This window comes from Phaenicophaeus curvirostris, chromosome 7 (assembly GCF_032191515.1).
Source record: "Phaenicophaeus curvirostris isolate KB17595 chromosome 7, BPBGC_Pcur_1.0, whole genome shotgun sequence".
In the NCBI taxonomy this organism is placed as follows: Eukaryota; Metazoa; Chordata; class Aves; order Cuculiformes; family Cuculidae; genus Phaenicophaeus; species Phaenicophaeus curvirostris.
In genome coordinates, this window is record NC_091398.1 from 39,020,295 (window position 1) to 39,037,357 (window position 17,063).

Below are 17,063 nucleotides of genomic sequence, written 5' to 3' on the forward strand. Positions count from 1 at the left end.
TGGGAGATGCCCCTGAGGTCCTGCTTCTCAGGTCACAGCCTTTTTGTGCACCACTTGCGCTCAAGTCAGACTCCTGTGCTCCTCACATTGGCTGCCCAAGTAGCCAACTGTATGGGTTGGTCATACACATCACCCCCGAGTCTTGCCACCAGTGTTACCAGTCAGAGAGAAAAAAGGAAGGGAAGGTACTATAAGAGCACGCAGAATGCTTTAGCTCCTCTTCCTCCTCCTTGCTGCCACCCACAAGTTGCAAATCTCGGCCAAGCACTTACCTGGGAGGTATTTTTGCACATGACTGACCCAGACTGATGCCAGCATTCCAGAGCTTTCCCCAGGTACGTTGCAAAGAAAGGTCAGCTGCTGTGGAGAATAGGGGAAAGAGAAAGAAATACATCTTTATCTGCAGGAAGGAAGAAATATGCCTAGAAAGACTTCGGGTGATCAGTGTTTAAGATTCAGTGGAATATGAGTCTATATAAAATCTGAAATAAAAGAAGCCCATTGACCTATTTAATGGGACTAGTCATTAAAACCATGAGAGCTAAGGAAAAAACAGCCTAATGAGGAATTAAAAAAATGAAAAAGGAAGAAAAAAAACCCTCTATGCCCACTAGCTCTGGGCTAGATTAATTAACGTCCATGCAGAAATCTGTAAGAATAAAGAAATAAACAGTTAAATGTGTTATTTTTATCCTCATATTCCTGGCTTCTTCTTCTCTGTGATTGGCTTCATTCTCAAATAAACCAGCAGCCTCTTGTTTGCTTTCTATTCACTGCCTAATTTGGATAAATATAAACTTTGCCAGGTAAATGCAGAAAATAAGTTGCTACACTGAATATGAAACTCTGACGTTTTGTAATTCTGATAATTACGAGTATATATAGTATGTGATTTAGGGAGGCAGCACTAATTGGACAACAGTTTCTGGATTCTGTTCTCGAAGCCCTTAAATGATAAATCATTCACCAAAGACAGATAATATAAATAAAGCGATAGATTGGCTCTCCTCTCTTCCTTTCTTTTGATTTACAAAACAGCTCTGACGAGCTGTCTGGGGCTAGAAAGCCAGTATTACTATGGAATTAGAACATTGTTATGTCTGTTTACAATGATATGGGAGACTAGAGGGGAAAAGTTTGAATCAACAAATATTTTCTACATTCCTACTGGTAACTCCAAGGCCCGTTTTGAGGGTGAGGTTTTTCCCCCCCTCCTTGTCTGTTACAAGTTATGATGTGTGGATGAAGGCTTTTTCCCATGCAGTAATGACTGTATACTGAGATTTCAAGGGGCTGTTCATGACAATCCCATTTTCTGTGTAATTTCATGGTTGTCTTCTTGAATGAAGATATTGGCTGCTCTGAAGCAGGAGGTCAGATGCTCCTGCTCCCTTTCAGTATTGTTCCGGAGTATGTTTCCTTTCAGCTGATGAAAAGTAATTCATCATTTACACCCTTGAATTCTGCCAGCGTTTTTTTGAACAACTTTTCTTTCCCCGTGGTACCTTGGGCCCATGAAAGAGATAAATAGGTTCAATACAACGCCGGGCCCCGGATCCAGGGAGCAGGTTCGGCCTCGGAGGCCCTCAGCTGCCCCTTTCTCATGATGGAGTTTGTCACCTTTCTACCTCTGGAAGTCAAATCCTGTCGACTCAGCCATCTCTCAGCCTCTCTGAAGTGGCTTTGGCACCCACTGGGGCATGTGAGCTTAAAATTGATTTTTTTTTTAAGATCTGTCAAGTTCCCTTAAGGGAGTGGGCTGACAGCCGGCCCCGCAGCCCCTCACAAAGCCCTCAATGTCTAACAGGCACCCGAGGAACTTCCTTCGCGGGGGCAAAGGGCCCCCAACTCCTGACGCCTCGGGAGGGCGCGTTGCTGAGAAACTGGCCCTCCGCCGGAGAAACCATCCTGCCTCCTCTTGGAAGCCCTTTAGCCTCGTTTATCCCTTTTTTTTTGTTATATATATATATAAGAAGCAGGGATATTAAACAGAATAGCAGCGTCCAGCAAGATTGGGGTGCCCCTTGCAAGCAGTGATGCTCGTCTCCACACGGCACGAGAAGATACAGTCTCCTACACACCCTGGTGATGCTCTGCACCCAGGTAGCATTTCCACCCACGGCTTCTGCTGCAAATAATTCACTGCAACATCCCATAAGCGTTCAAAAGTCAGTGGAGAGTTATTCACTGGCAAGCAAAGTTACGATGCAAAGAGAATAAAGGGAAGATTGTCAGCTGTTGGTATGCAAAAAGAGAAGGGAGTATATTTCAGTTAGATATTCCATTCTCTTCATAGCCACTAACATAGAGTTGCAGCAAAAGGTATCTAAAAGCAGGAGGGCTACCCGAAGTAAATGGAAACCCTTTTGCAAAATAAGGCTTCAGCTCCCAAAGATTTGGTTCCCAGAGGCAGCCTTGGCACTGCTCAAAAGCACAGAGGCAGAGGCTGCACCTCCCCACCACGGTATCATCACTCAGCTTTGCAGAAGTCTCTGTGAGCATTTCAGAACCCAACCAGGTAAATAGAATTAATTTTGAAGGAAAGAGCTGTCAGCAGATTAGGTCACTAGAAAGCAAAGAAAAGCTTGTCACAGAAACACTTCCAAAAGCAGCTCAGTCTAAAGCAATGATTTCAGTGCAGTAATTCTGAGCTATTCCAAGGCATACATTTAAGCATTCTAAGACACAAAGAGGGTTGGTAATATAACCCCTTATTTATTTTTTTGGTAATACTCTCTTATTGGAGTAGTCTTTCAGAAGAGCAAATAAGCTTTCCCCTGATCAATTTTTGTTGACTTTTCACTCAGCACGTACTGCCATCAGGGTCTAAAATATGGAATATTCCCTGGGTTGGCTTTTTTTTTTAAAATGCTGTACGGCTTCCTCCTCTCTTTGCTGCGTTTGTTTTCAACAAAAAATACCCTATGCATCAACATTATCAATACGGATTCACAGTGGGCAAAACGATGGGTTAATTTGCTGCTGTAGTGACAGCAGGGGGAGCAAAAATCACTGCATCTTAGGGGAATTCACAATAATACTCGCTATTAAAAAAAAACGCTTCTGTAAAGAAATAAACATTCTGAAGAAAACGATTCTTGTGTGGATTTATTATTGCTAGCCAAGTTAACGCTGCAGGTTAGCCCTAACTTTGCTGTGCAAACCATTAGAGAGGCAAACAACAGCTAGGAGAAATTGCAAGTATGAAACAAAAATCATGAGAGACCTGAGCTCTTTTTTAACTCTCTTTTAGCGCTGGAACTCCATCTGGAAGCAAAAAGCAACAATGAAGGTTTACTGCTTGCTATAAGTAATATTTAAATAGACATATATATATATATATTTAATTGTATGCAATGCTGTAGGGAAGGGACCTGCAGCCCATCCCGTGCCAGGAGACACTGCTGGAGCCAGACCTCAGTGCCTTGACTCTGATGACTTAGGGCTAGAAAGGACACTGGTGGTGGCAACAGCCCTGCCCCAAGTACAGTCCAAAATATAAAATAGAAGGCTCAAAAGTTATGAGATTAACGAAGCTACCTCAGATACTTGAGATATATCCACGCTTGCTACACTCCCCTTTCTGCCCTCGCTTTCCCTTTGGAGTTACGGACTATCCTGTCAGGTTTTTTGGGTATTGGCCATAACGAATGCTGTCAATAGGTCTGTTTTCCTTTAAAGTTTCATTGACTCTTTGAAACCAGATTGAATTTTTGCATCTTCTATTGCCAGTCAGGTCACGTTAAATGATTTTGAAACAAATATTGTGATATCTGTCACATTTGTTGGTTCTTCAGGTGAGGATGCACATGTTGCAATATAAAGCAAAATACTCCTCCTTTGTTCAACAGCTCTCCATCTGCCCATCCATCCATCCATCTGCCTCTGTGTATTCACACACAAAAATAAAAGCTGCTAAACAAATCCATTGTGTCTTTGTCCACGCTATCATGATTTGTGGATCTATTTTTTCTTTAAATTTTCTGGAATATATTCACAAGATATTATTGTCATCTCAATACTTTTTCTGCAGTTAACGTCTAGTCTCTCCTTTTTATTTTTCTAATTAGCATTTCAGTTTGCTTCTGCTTATTTTATATAGCTTTTCAACTGCTGCACCTTACCAGATTTTGTATATTTTTTTCAACACCTTGTGCTTATTGCTTATCTTACTCTTTACTATAAAACCCTACTTAGCCACTTTGGGCATTGTTACCTTTATCCTTCTTTAGACTTAAACCAGGATGAATTTCAAATGTCCTCCAACTGTTTCTGAAATACATTCCAATTTCCTTCAGTAGATTTACCATACATTATAATACATCCTGATCAAAATTCCTTAGCGCACTTTGCATTCCCTCAAAGTCAGCCCACCATAAGGCTTACACTGCTTTTTACTCATCAACAAATATTTTAAATCAAATGATGTTGAGATCACTGGATCTTTCATACATCTCCACTTCAACACCCTTTATTACCCTTGGCTCAAATCCTTGAACTAATTCAAATAGTTTCTGAAAGACAATTCAATAAAGCACACAAGAAACTAGAGGCAATCCTACTTTAGCTTTAGAGACGTCAGTATTCCTTGCCTAATTTTACCTTATTGCAGTCAATAACGGCGTAATTAAAAGCTATATTTATCAACGTTCTGGCAGTCTTGAAGGCCTCTCTCATCTGTAAGAAAAGACCTACAAGTTCAAAGAATCATTCAGGAAGCCACCTGACTACCTTTATTGTGCTTAACTTTTATCAGAATTGACATTGCTATGTCAGCCAAAATACTTGCGGCATTTCTCTCTGAAGACACTCATCTCCCAGGAATACTGATACGACTCCTCCTCCATCTACCCTTTCTCTCCACAAACCCCAGACTAGTATCTCAAAACCTCAATTTCTTGCTTCAACCATATCTGTGTTATTCCAATAATATCATGCTTATCCTTGATACTCATAGTTATCATTGATAAGTCTTTGATGTCATAAATCCTTGATATAGTATCATACTTACCCTTGCTATAAGATATAATCAAAAATGAAAGCAGAAACTTAAGATACAGAGTAAAATATATTACTTGCCAATTTTCCACAGTAACTTTTCATCATTACTCCAAAATTACTTTTTAATGCAAAGAGTAGTTCCAATCACATAGAGGCCCACATGATTCAGATACTATCATAATCACAATTAGATTACATTACTGCAATCAGGAATGGAGATCATTAAGAGAAAGAATATAAATTGCTTTAGTTTTACAAGTACTGAGCTAGCAAAATTATAATTAATCTCCATTTATAATCTTTTCTTTCATAGAACTGCAAAGCATGCTACTTTTTTTAGGCCATCAATACAAATTAGAACTAAGTAATAAAGCCCTAACTACTACTACTGTGCAGTTCTCAATTGTAGAAACTTTCCCATTACGTACAGAAGGCTTTTCATGCAAACAGTGCCCTCAGCGTAGAGGGTTTTTTCAGCGTAATAAGTCCAGCCATTTCTATAGCGAGCTTGCTGTTTATAACACAAAATGCAATCATAACTGTCTATCCTTCTTTTGAACAATGGATACAAAGCCTGATTCTAAAATTGGATGGTATGTTTTCTGAGAGATGAGACAATAACGACTTAGCAGCAGAGGCAGAACATGCACAGATACTAAACATCACACATTTTTCAAAATTTCCACTAAAAAAACAAGTATGAAGTGCTGTCAAGAGTTGTGAGATGGTAGACAAGGCATCATCTAACCTAGATGTGTGCACAGCTGTATGTACAGTTCTGGTAGAAATCGTTAATGTTGCTATGTAGCTTTTCCTCGTTTTAATTCTCCATTTTGAGAAACAGGAACGTTAAAACTGGTGGCAGTCTTGACTGTATATAAAATATTTTTCTAGACTCAAACTCTAACTGATAAGAAAGAGATTGCATGGACAAAAAAAGGAAAAAGAAAAACCAAGTGTGGCCCCATTTTAAATTCATAAGTGACTTTACCTCTTGGTTATACTGGGACAGAGCAAAGCAGTCAAACAGAAAGGAATTGCTGAAGATTTGCTACTTTAGAGACTGAAGAACCAACGTTACTTGTCTCTGTGGCAAAGGAGCAAGTTTTAAGTCCAAGTAAAAGAAATTTGTGGGTTCTTGTAGATAAGTTTTATGTTTGCTGTCCCCCATATGCAGGCAGCAAGTGCAGGAGATACTCCAAATCGAAGAGTTGGTGTAAGGCCTCCTGACAGCAGGGGCTTTTCTACAACAGGAAACACGGAAAGTGGGAACCAACAGGTAATCCTGTTGACCTGTCCAGATATGTTCTTCCTAGATCTGCTGCAACGAAACGCTGCATGTAGTATGACTTGGAAAATCCATGCAGAAAATCAACAGCTGAAGTCCACTTTCCACAGGGAAATGGACACTGGAATGCTTTGGTGTGCCTGCTGCCATGGGATGTCCTAGCACGGGGTAAAGCCAAATGGCTTATGGACTTCTCTAAGGTCAGGAATATTTAGAAAACCTTCACAAAAAAAACCCCACCCTCCACGGTTTGCTGTTAACATTAAACCAAAATCAGTTACAAATAGGAACTGTGTCTCACTCAATCTTCATTCAAAGCACCAGTGAAATTATTAAATACAGTCAGCCTGAAAACTAACTTCTAGACTACATAATCTGACACTGGGCAGTTTATATGTTCCTTTAAGCATTTTTTCTCATAACAGCAGCTTATTCAAATCTAATCTGAATCCACTAGCACTTTAATTCCATATCTCCTACACTCACACAAATGTTTTATTGAACATATCCTATCCACTCCACTGCTTCCTGAGACAACTGAGTACTTAGTCTGAACTGGGTATATACACACCCCTTCTCTTCTGCAGTCTGCTCTACTTGCCTTTACTCAACATCACCAAAAATTATTGAATACAGCCTTTTAAAGTGTTAATACAGGCATCAAGTATAATATAAAAATACATTTTCAAGCTTCCTTACCATTTTATGCAGTTCTTCATGACAGTAAGTAACACACATATTGTCTCATTTATGTAATGATTTTCTACCATGCTAATTATGAGCCATTCTGTGTGACAAGTAGCAGGCACAGACGTACTCCTGAGACTGACATGACTCTTACCCCGTTGGCAGTGATAGAAGGTACACGACACCCATCCCTACAGCTGACTGAGACTGGGCTGTCAGCTTCTCACAGCTAACTCGTTTTCCCCCCATAAAGCAGCGCTGAAGTTCAGTGGTGCTTTCAGGCTTAAGTATATCTGAACAAAGGACGTTTTGGATGACAATCTTGGATGTAGGCCTTTAAAATCTTTGTACACTCCATTTCAGATATGCAAATGCTCTTTTGGATATGGCTCTTGATCAAGTTTTCATGAACATCCATATCCCTATGCTGAAAAGCATGTGAAATCAGTCATCTACAAAACCCAAGCAGAAATTGCTTGATTTCAGTTTCCTTGTGCCTTTTCTTTATGCCTGAAATTGTCTTTATCATCTCTGCCTATGCACTATTCATATTAAAATATTTTTCTTATCTCCTGTAACCAATTCAGTTTGGGTCAACATTAAAACCATTCCACTCACTTCAAAGAGATTCAAAAGAATGCAGGGGAAATCTAAGCAGAAAACTATGAACATTAGGTAGCATCCAGGAACTGGTGTAAAATCAACCTATTTCCTATTGTTTTAGTAAAAAAGTTAAGAGTATGCACTAGTTTACATAAAACAATTAAATGAACAATACTAAAACATTACAGGTCTAGAACTGGCAGAACTCTTGAAGAACAACAAAAACATAATTCACATGCGTATCTTAAAGTGGATGAGGGGGTTACATATGTCAAGGTTTTTTCTGCTTTTGGTTTGTGGGTTGTTTTTTTTTTTAAACCTGGCAGCAAAAGAACATGATCTTAGTGATATGTCAGAGATAAAGTTGAAACACCAGAATGCCCATGGCAAATTCAAGGAACAAAGACTCACTCATACAGAATAAGAATGAGCTGTTATGTATAGTGTACTATTAACTCAAGGTGGTTTTGAAAAGCACAAGAGCTGAGCATCAGCAGTGTACATACAGATATATACATCTGTTTTCTTACACCTGCAAGTTTTCTCCCTGGTACAGTGGGAAAGGAGCTTTTGAGCCACTACAATGATGGACACATTGCTGGAAACCAGATAACACGAATAATGTGCCAGAGTTATCTTGTGCATAATAAGGCAAAAATCTCTGACATAAAGAGTAGGATGCTTTCTTGAACACTGAGAAGGCAAGAGAGCCTTCCCACTGCAGCACTGACCCGTAAGTTTACTGGACAGATGAATTAAGTAGGCAAATATCTTTCAAGTATGATGCCACAGTGAAATAAGTCTCCTTTCCCAGAGAAATCATTACAGAAAAAGATATTAAATCCCTGTGGTATTGACTATTATTTGCACTCTTTCCCTAAAAAGCGAAGACATTTGGGAAAGGGTGTTGTTTACTTTTGTGAGTGTGTTTTTTAAGATGTGTCCAGCTACTCCGCAATCTGGTGAGGCACAGACCATCAGGAAGGTCTGTGAAGACAGCGCAGAGCTGGACCTTTCCAGTACCTTGCTTCAGAAAGAGAAAAAACAATATAGTGATTACACAGAAGAGGTTTCAGTGAGTACTGTCTATAGCATTAGCTACACTAATCCTCTCCCTAAGTCGGACTTGTCTTGTGATGGACAAATTATCCAGCTTAGTGAGGTATCTGGGATGGTGATAGCGTCTCAGCTGCTCTGTTCTTTCAGTTTTCAGAGACTTTCAGCTCATGAAAACAGTGTCCCCCCCCTCCCTGCCCCTTTATAGAGCACTGTAAACAGGGTGGAGGTCTCACAGTCCTCATTCTCTGCCCTTGGGAAAAAAAAAAAGGATGTTGTTTCCCAGCACTGATAAGGAAAATCTGAACTATTTCCTCAAAAAGTTAGCCATTTGTGCAGTTGGCAAGGGAGGTTTGAATGGGTACGACCTACAAATAAATGTATTGCAGGCACCTAAACTAAATGTGTGTTATATGTTCTCATTCCCACCAAATGGGGGATAGGGAGGAGGAGCCTCTATCCCCCATCAAAAGGGAAGAAGAGAAGCCTCTATAGGACAGAGTTGAGTGACTAATTAACATATCTTTATTTACCAGTTCCTGAAGAGTGTGCTATATCAGTCACCACACCAGACTTCTCAAGCTGAAAGTGTTATGTTATCCCTGGAAGCGTTGCTCCATCCCTGGAGGTGTTCAAGGCAAGGTTGGATGGGGCCTTGGGCAGCCTGATGGGAGGGAGGTGTCCCTGCCCATGGCAGGGAGGTTGGAATTAGATGATCTTTAAGATCCCTTCCAACTCAAACACTTCTATCATTGTATTCTATGATTTTATGTAAACATTAAGATGTAAACTCTTAGGAAACTGCTATGGCAAGCACCACTCTTACGTTACAGTGAATGCCATATTCATAACAGTGCTTAGTACTCTCTGAACAGTTATAATTTCTTGTCTTGCTTTTAATTAATAGAACTTACAAAGGACTGCAAATATCTTTGGTACTGCTGATATCAACAGAGAAATAAAAATAATTACTTGGGTAGGAAAAAGTTGGAAGAGCCATGGGAACCGAAGGAATAGGAACTGCCTTCTGTGTACAGTCTGTGAGTTTATCAAAAAGAAAATTTGGTGTAGTTCAATCAGTCCACAGGTGTTTACAAAACTAATAGGATATTCATAATTGATGCTTCAGTAACCAAGAAAGGTAAGATAAAAAACACTGGACTGAAGTTCCAGACAGCATTAGGTGAATAAGGTAAAAGCGTAGGTGTTTTTTTAAGAGTCAAAGAACCAAAATCTTGTAATGGCTTACCAGATTTGTGGGTTCTCCATCAACACATGTTCAAGTTAAAGTAAGTTATGTTTCTAAAATATATACACTTTTTTTTTTTTTTGAGTGGGAAATAATTTAGGGAGCCTTATAGTCTGTACTGAATAGGTCAAACTATATCACTGCAATGGTTCCTTCTGACCTTATGAATTATAAATGGTTTAGTGACCAAAATACTATCTTAAAAATTCAAAAATACTCTCTCTAAAAGCATAGATATCAATACCAGAAGGGTTCAGTCAGTTCTTTATCATTCAGATGTAGATAAATTGAGTCCTTGCACTTTTCTCTCTATCTCTTTCTCATAAAATCTAAGTCCTGTCTGTTCTACATAGATATTCATGACATATTCTCACAAGAGCTGTGATTTACTCCGATGTCTTCAGCCAAAAATATTTCTTCTCCCCTCTCTTCTGTGTTATGCGCTTGACTAATATTAAGTGAAAATAAGTAAGATGGTAGTAGGAAAATAAAAACACCAACAGAAAGACTGATATCACCAAATAAGTACAATTTTCAACTATTCTTTCAGAAATGATTTTAGCATTTTTTTTAATAAAAAAAATCTTGAACATGTAAAACATGCTACACTAATAAGAGAATAATTTTTATGGGGAAAAATATGACTAATATTTTAAAAACCAGATTATTTCAGGAAAAACAGGTGAAAAGCCAAAATAAGTTAATTAATGGAAATCATACCTTGAAAAGAAATTTTGCTGAATTCAGAATTCTTGCAGCCTGTGCTTTATGATTTCACCAAAAAAGGCCTAATCTGTAACAGGAGAAAAGCAAGATATAGAACATGGTATACACACATTGTATATCACTGGTTATTTGGATATTTGCCTTTCGTAAGTGAGTTAGGAAAAATTGTTAAAGCTAAAATATATTATCGCTTTTCTATAAAATTATTTAGATTCTTTTTATTTTCTCATAGAATGTATCTTATACTAGTGAATAATTAGATTCAAATGAAGATATGTCCCAAAATAGCATGATATTTGAAAGAGAAAGAGTAGGTGTATGTTTTCCAGGGGGAAAAACTGTTACAGTATCAAGATTTCTGTCAGGGATGGGAAAAGACTAATGCCAAAGAAAGTGAAAATGGGGATTTTTCTGTGTAATGATCCTGAAGGTAAAATTTAGTCATTTTTAAGAATGAAGAATCATTACTTTCTGCATAACTTCATTGCATTAAAAAATTGCAAGAAGAATGACGAAACATTTTGGCATTTTAGAAATAAAACACTACCAATTACATAGAAGCAATTAGCTGAAAATCAATTCAATTGTCCTCCAGGTCTAGGGCTAAGTTACAGGTCAGCAATGTAGTCATGTAAATAAAGTTTTAAATGCCCAATAAAAACAGTCATTCCGGAAAACACGGCAGAAGAGCCTTATTTATGCCTTAATTAAAATCTGATAAGGCAGCAAAAAAAAATCTGGATTCGGCATGATGACCTGAAAATTGCTCCTGTCTCCATGAAGAAGATCTATTGTGTCCCACGAGAATGTCGGAGGATGTGGCAGCTGAGATTTCTTCTTCCCAGTCTGGTGCATCCCAGTGCATGTAGGGGTCATCTAGCGGTTAGTGAATTCCTCGGGAGCTGAAATGGTGAGAATCACTGTTAGTTGTTCTCTTACTGGTTGTCCTACACAGTCCTCACCCCGAGCACACCCTTGGCTGTCTTTCGTGCTGAACGAGCCTTATAAAATATTCTCCCTTGAAAGCCACCAAAGTTTTCTTGCAGCAGAATTTCTACAGCTGAAATTTCCATCAGGGTCAGTTTTGCCCATAACTTTTCACATGAGAATTATTTATGGGTTGTTTAGGAAGTATTATGGGGGTTGGTGCCCTGTAAGTAAGAGATTTGTATTCTGGAAATGGTTGGTATCTCTTGGTAGTAAATACGTCAAAGTGGACTGCACAGTGTCCTGGGACCTTGGCGTGATTAGATAGGACTTTCCCCTTCATAAAGTAGTCTTGTAAACTAAAGATAACTGGTAATCTATTGCAGTTTGGGTGAAATTACTTCAAAGTACTTTCTTTTGTCTGTGAAACTTGCCATCGTTAATTTGTAGCATTTGCAGAAATATGTCACCTTACAAAATGTTTTCCTTTTTAAGTGAAATTTATCACCTTTATTATCTGTACCTTGTCAGCTCCATGCCACCCATAGCAGTATTATTTCCACCTTTGGCAACATATAGACCCACAGTCATTTCTAATGGTTAATATTTTCACGATAATATGTACAGCTGAATATTTAAACTTCTCATGTAAAACTGAAGAGGAAACATAATGAGGTCTGTAAAGGGGTATGATTTGACTTGACATGCCAATACGTAAACCCACATAAACTATTTGCAATGAAAAATAAAGGAAAAAATCGTTGTGGGAAGCAAAATATGTATATTAGGCACCCTAGTCCTTCATAAGAATGCCACAATTTTATATAAAAACTCCTTTATCTTTTTATATAAGATACAAGACATAGCCTCCCAAAGTTTCCTAATCCCAGGTTTTTAACTAGGTTCTTTCTGCATATTTTCCCTGAGTGAAGTGCAAATAAATATATAAACAGATGGATGGATGGATGGATGGTGAGATAGAAAGATTAATTCTTAGCACTTCATTACTTCATTCTTGCCTGTATTATAAAATATTCGCCAAGAAGCAGAATTTTCCAGGTCTCTCTTCCAGGCGCAATATTACTTCCATTTAGAACTTGCCTGGTGTTACTGGATCATCATTAACACCTAAAGGACAGAGCACTATATATAAGAAGGATAGTTTAGGAAACTTGCAGAGATGGGGAGAACAACTTTGCTAAACAAGATGAAAATCTATCCTGTAAAAATCTCAACTGCAAAAATGATACTTGCTCAGGCTCCTGGTATCCCAAATTAGCAAAGGCCTTTAGACGGGTAAGGAATTAGGAATCTGGGGCCATATTGACCAGGAAAGATCTCTTTGTTCTTCTACAAATGTTCTGTCACCACCTCAGGAAAAGTAACCACCCACCCTCTATATGGAGTGGAATAAATATATAGGTTGGGATAGGCTTAAATTAAGAACAGCAGAAAAATATAGACTAAGATGACAGGATTTTCTCCATCTGCTTTTTGACATTTTCAAGATACGTTGTCTTAGTCATGAATTCCTCTACTATCACGACAAAGTTCAATTATGACTCATGCACAAGATTTTTCTACCACAAGAGGGCTACAGGCTGGGAGAGGTGGACTTTGGTATTTGTCACTGGCCAACTAATTACATCTCAAAACTTGTTAAAGAACATACCATGTGACAGGAGTCCTGGCCAGATGCCCTCTTCTTTGCATGTAACACTCTGCGTCTATGGAAACTTCCCAGCCCTAGCCAACAATCCTCTAGTCTGTATGACTTGAAACGGCAAACTTGGCCACCAAATCCACTTCTTTCAGGAGATAGAGGTGACAAACTGGCCACTGGCATTTATCATGGTGAATCAGAAGATGATTCTTGAAATATCATACATTTCATTGAGTAATATTTTGTGCGCTAAAAAGTGCTAAAATGCACAAATAAGGTCAGTTTAGGAATCAGAACACATGAAGTTCAAGCAGATCAGCAGGGAACATGGCAGCTGAGCTTGCTGTATGGTGATGTAAGTTGTATTACACAATGTAAATATTTGCTTTGTTACTGGCAGCTCAAATCAAGGCTTTAGAAGTTCCAGATGTTTTGATAAAATCCAGGACGTAACAAGTTAGCATATTTCAGATTTACAAAGAGAGGAGGATGGCAAAGTGAAAATAACATATTTCTTCCTTGCCTTTATTTTAAATCATTAAGTATGGATTATTTTTGCATAGAATTTCACAGATATTAAGAAAAGCATCTTTCCAACATTATGTGGGTAATCCATTCTACAGTGGCCCACTGCACCTCACTAAAACACCTAAAGATACTGGAAGTTATTTGTGTAGATGCTAGAAAAATAGTTGTGCCAATGATCACTGGTTTTCAGCTTACAGTAATGAACAAACTAATATCAGCATAACTTGCAGTCAACTGCTTGCTGAAGCTGAAACTGAGTTTCCAGCAACTGAGTTAGTTAAGACAAGTGGAATGTTCTACTCCGTCATCTTTGGCTGCAGTTTTCTGCAGTTCAGTGTGAAAAAGTCGATGATGAGTATCTTTAGCTAAACCTCATAGGTAATTTTATATAGATAGATAGATAAATATTATTTATCTGTCTGTCTGTCTATCTACCTACCTACCTTATCTCTCTTTGAGCTGCAATGATTTTCTGGCTCCCACAGAAACTAGCCTTCTTGGAAAAATGGTTTTCAAGAGGTCAAGCCAAAAGTGAAAAGGGCAGCAAAGGAAATATATACATACAGCTGTTTAAAAGACAGCAAAAGTACAGAAACTGAAGCCTATTATGAATTTGCACTTGCTTAGAAATTGCTTGGTTTTGGTTTTCTCTTCTTTTTTTCTTTTTTTTTTTTTTTCAAGGATGAAGCCCAGCAATCACTCACCAGCTAGACAGGATACCACTGAGGGAGGAAAAGTTAGGACATGGTCCTTTGATACCACTGTACACTTCTCAAGTTTGGACTCCAACACCATATTAACTCTCAGATTTTCAGGTTTTATCACTATTTACCGCAACCAGTACCCAATCAGAAGTCATCTCTTAAGGTAAAGGTGAGAATGTGCTTTTGCAAAATCTCTTATGGCTTCATCCAGATTATGAATAAGATGAGGGATAAACCTGAACTTTTGGTATCCCTAGAAGAAGAAGAAATTTTGATTTTCAGAGCCTCTGTTTTCACTCTGAGTGGAAAAAGAATGAGAAAGGCTGACAAGGAAGGGAGATGTTTCACCAAGAAATACATGGTAGCGTTCTTCAAAAAAAGCGAACGGTATCTGTGCTGTTAATGACGTGAGTTCTTGGTACTTACAGAGAGAATAAGGAGAAATTAAACTGAAGAGGAGAAAAAAAAATAAGTTGAGGAAAACTTCTAGATTGTCAGGATAGTTACCAACTGAAAAAATATGCCAAGGAAGTTAGGAAATCTCTATTACTGCAGGCATTTAAAAAGAATTAAACAAACATCTGTCAAGACTGACATAGGTATTGTTGATCTTACCTTGAGGCAAGGATGCATTAGGTGACCTCCCCAGTCTCTTTTGCCCTGTCTTCTGTGATTGCTGATTCATGTCTTTCTTTTCCACCTCCCTTGATGTCTTTACTTATGCTACCAGACAGGAATGTTCACTAATCAATTCTACCCCTACAGTTAATGCTTTCTCTTTATACAGAAAGTTGGCTTGAGGAATCAGTTTCAGCCTTAATCAAAATAAATTCTTAATAAAAACACTCAACATATGTGAATCACTCTTCACTTCCTCCTACGAAGTTGGGGCATAGCATAGGCTGGAGCCACAAAGAAGATTTTGGAATAAAATACCTAATCCATAGCATGATTTATAGCAACATACATGAAACCACTTCTTTCTTTCAAGACATCTTTACACCATTTTCAAAAGAAATCAGTACAGGTGCTTTCAGTCTAAAGATATGAGGTTTCTCATGCTCATTATTGTGCCATCAAAAATGAAAAAATATCACGGTTATACAGTCTTACTTCCATAGGTGTGTTTTAAAGTCCTCAGGATTTACAGTAGATTTTTTTTTCCAGCGCTTTCTGCTCTTTGCATTTTCTCTTGAATTTTCTCTTGCATTTCTCTTTCTTGTCTTTGAAGTCACTACGTAGTTCTGAGGAATGTCTGCATTGTACGGGAGCCTTACTAGAGCCATACACAACATCTTGCAATGCTTTCTTCAGCGTTTGAATAACAATCTTTCTTACAGGTGGATAAAACGTTTCTTACTAGACATTCATGAAACTAAGAATAGGTTTATTATATTATGGAGAAAGGCCTTAGAAAGTTCAATTTTCTTATAGAAAAGCCAAGAGACCTGAAAAAAATATTTGTAGAGATCATATAACATTAATTTCAATTGAATCATTTCCCACAGGAAAGAACATACCTATCTAAATAGCATTCAGGAGTTCTTAAATAAATATGGAGGATTAATTCCTTTTTTGGTTGCATTTTTATTTATTTTCTCTCTTTTTGGAGAGCATTTCTACTTCCCTGCTGGGCTCAGACAACACATGAAGGATTTGTTTCCTTTTCCACCCCATGTCTACACAGAAGGAAGAACAGAAACATTATCTGTATTTGCTTTTATCTTGCTGCCCTTTTTGTTCTAGACACATTTTTGCCAAGTTAATAACTCAATAACGGCGACTGTAACTCAATAATAATTACATTTGATAGTGTATTATATAGTAGGTTTTCATTTGTCAGTCTTTAAACACTTCTCCAAGGAAGCTAAGTATTGCATCCTGTGATCATACACCAAGATAAAGACTCGTGATGTAAGTTGCTCAAGGGCAGACAGCAGGCCAGTGTCACAAATGGGAATATATCTGGCATTTCCTTGATCTTCCCTGCCGTGTGCCATTCCCAGGCCTTTTTGCTTCATCGTACAAGCATCCACCTTGTACAAGTTGTATATCTCGTTCCTATTTATTTATTTGTTCAGTATAAAAATTCCCAGCCAATATCAGTTATTAGCAGTGTATGATATTAGTAACTTATTAGCTATTATATTAGCAGTGCATGATCTGGATTAACATACTACAATGCCTGAAAATGAAAATTAGCGTAGGTCACAGAGATCACATTTAATATAGACAAATTCCAACTACACTTGTGCGTAACAAAAATACCTTTATTACATATGTCCCCACCAGAGGCTATTTAAATGCAAAACACCTGCCTTCTATCGGGTTGCTACACTATTACTCACTGGGTAGGAAGCCTGTGTAAAGGACTCGTGGGTATTTTACTTCCTATATTTTACACCAAATTAACTGCCTGTTTGCCTGAGTAATTGTAGGCTGCCTTGAATGTAATAATGCATTCAAACATCAAACTGGTTTGAAAGACAGGCACATACACGCCATTCCATAATGCTGTATTGTAAAAATGCATGCCATTATAAAAAAAAATGTTGAAAGTAATTATAGAACCCCATAAGACAAGTTTTTGCTCTAAGACATATAGTAAAGAAGTGCCAAATTCAGGAGATT

At 38.1% G+C, this 17,063-nt stretch overlaps 1 long non-coding RNA gene across 3 annotated transcripts in view; it reads right to left on the minus strand.

The window, feature by feature from the left end:
* Window positions 1-16,423, minus strand: part of LOC138722987 (uncharacterized) — a 38,618-nt gene extending 22,195 nt beyond the window's left edge. Inside the window, exons 1-3 of one of the 3 annotated variants that reach the window (XR_011337793.1) lie at window positions 15,953-16,423; window positions 11,367-11,512; window positions 273-360 (exon numbers count right to left, since the gene is read on the minus strand). This is a non-coding gene — a long non-coding RNA (uncharacterized lncRNA). Of the gene's footprint in view, window positions 1-272; window positions 1,945-11,366; window positions 11,787-15,952 lie in introns of those variants that run through there. The other 2 variants (XR_011337794.1, XR_011337792.1) reach the window with 2 other exon arrangements.
* Window positions 16,424-17,063: the final 640 nt, after the last annotated feature.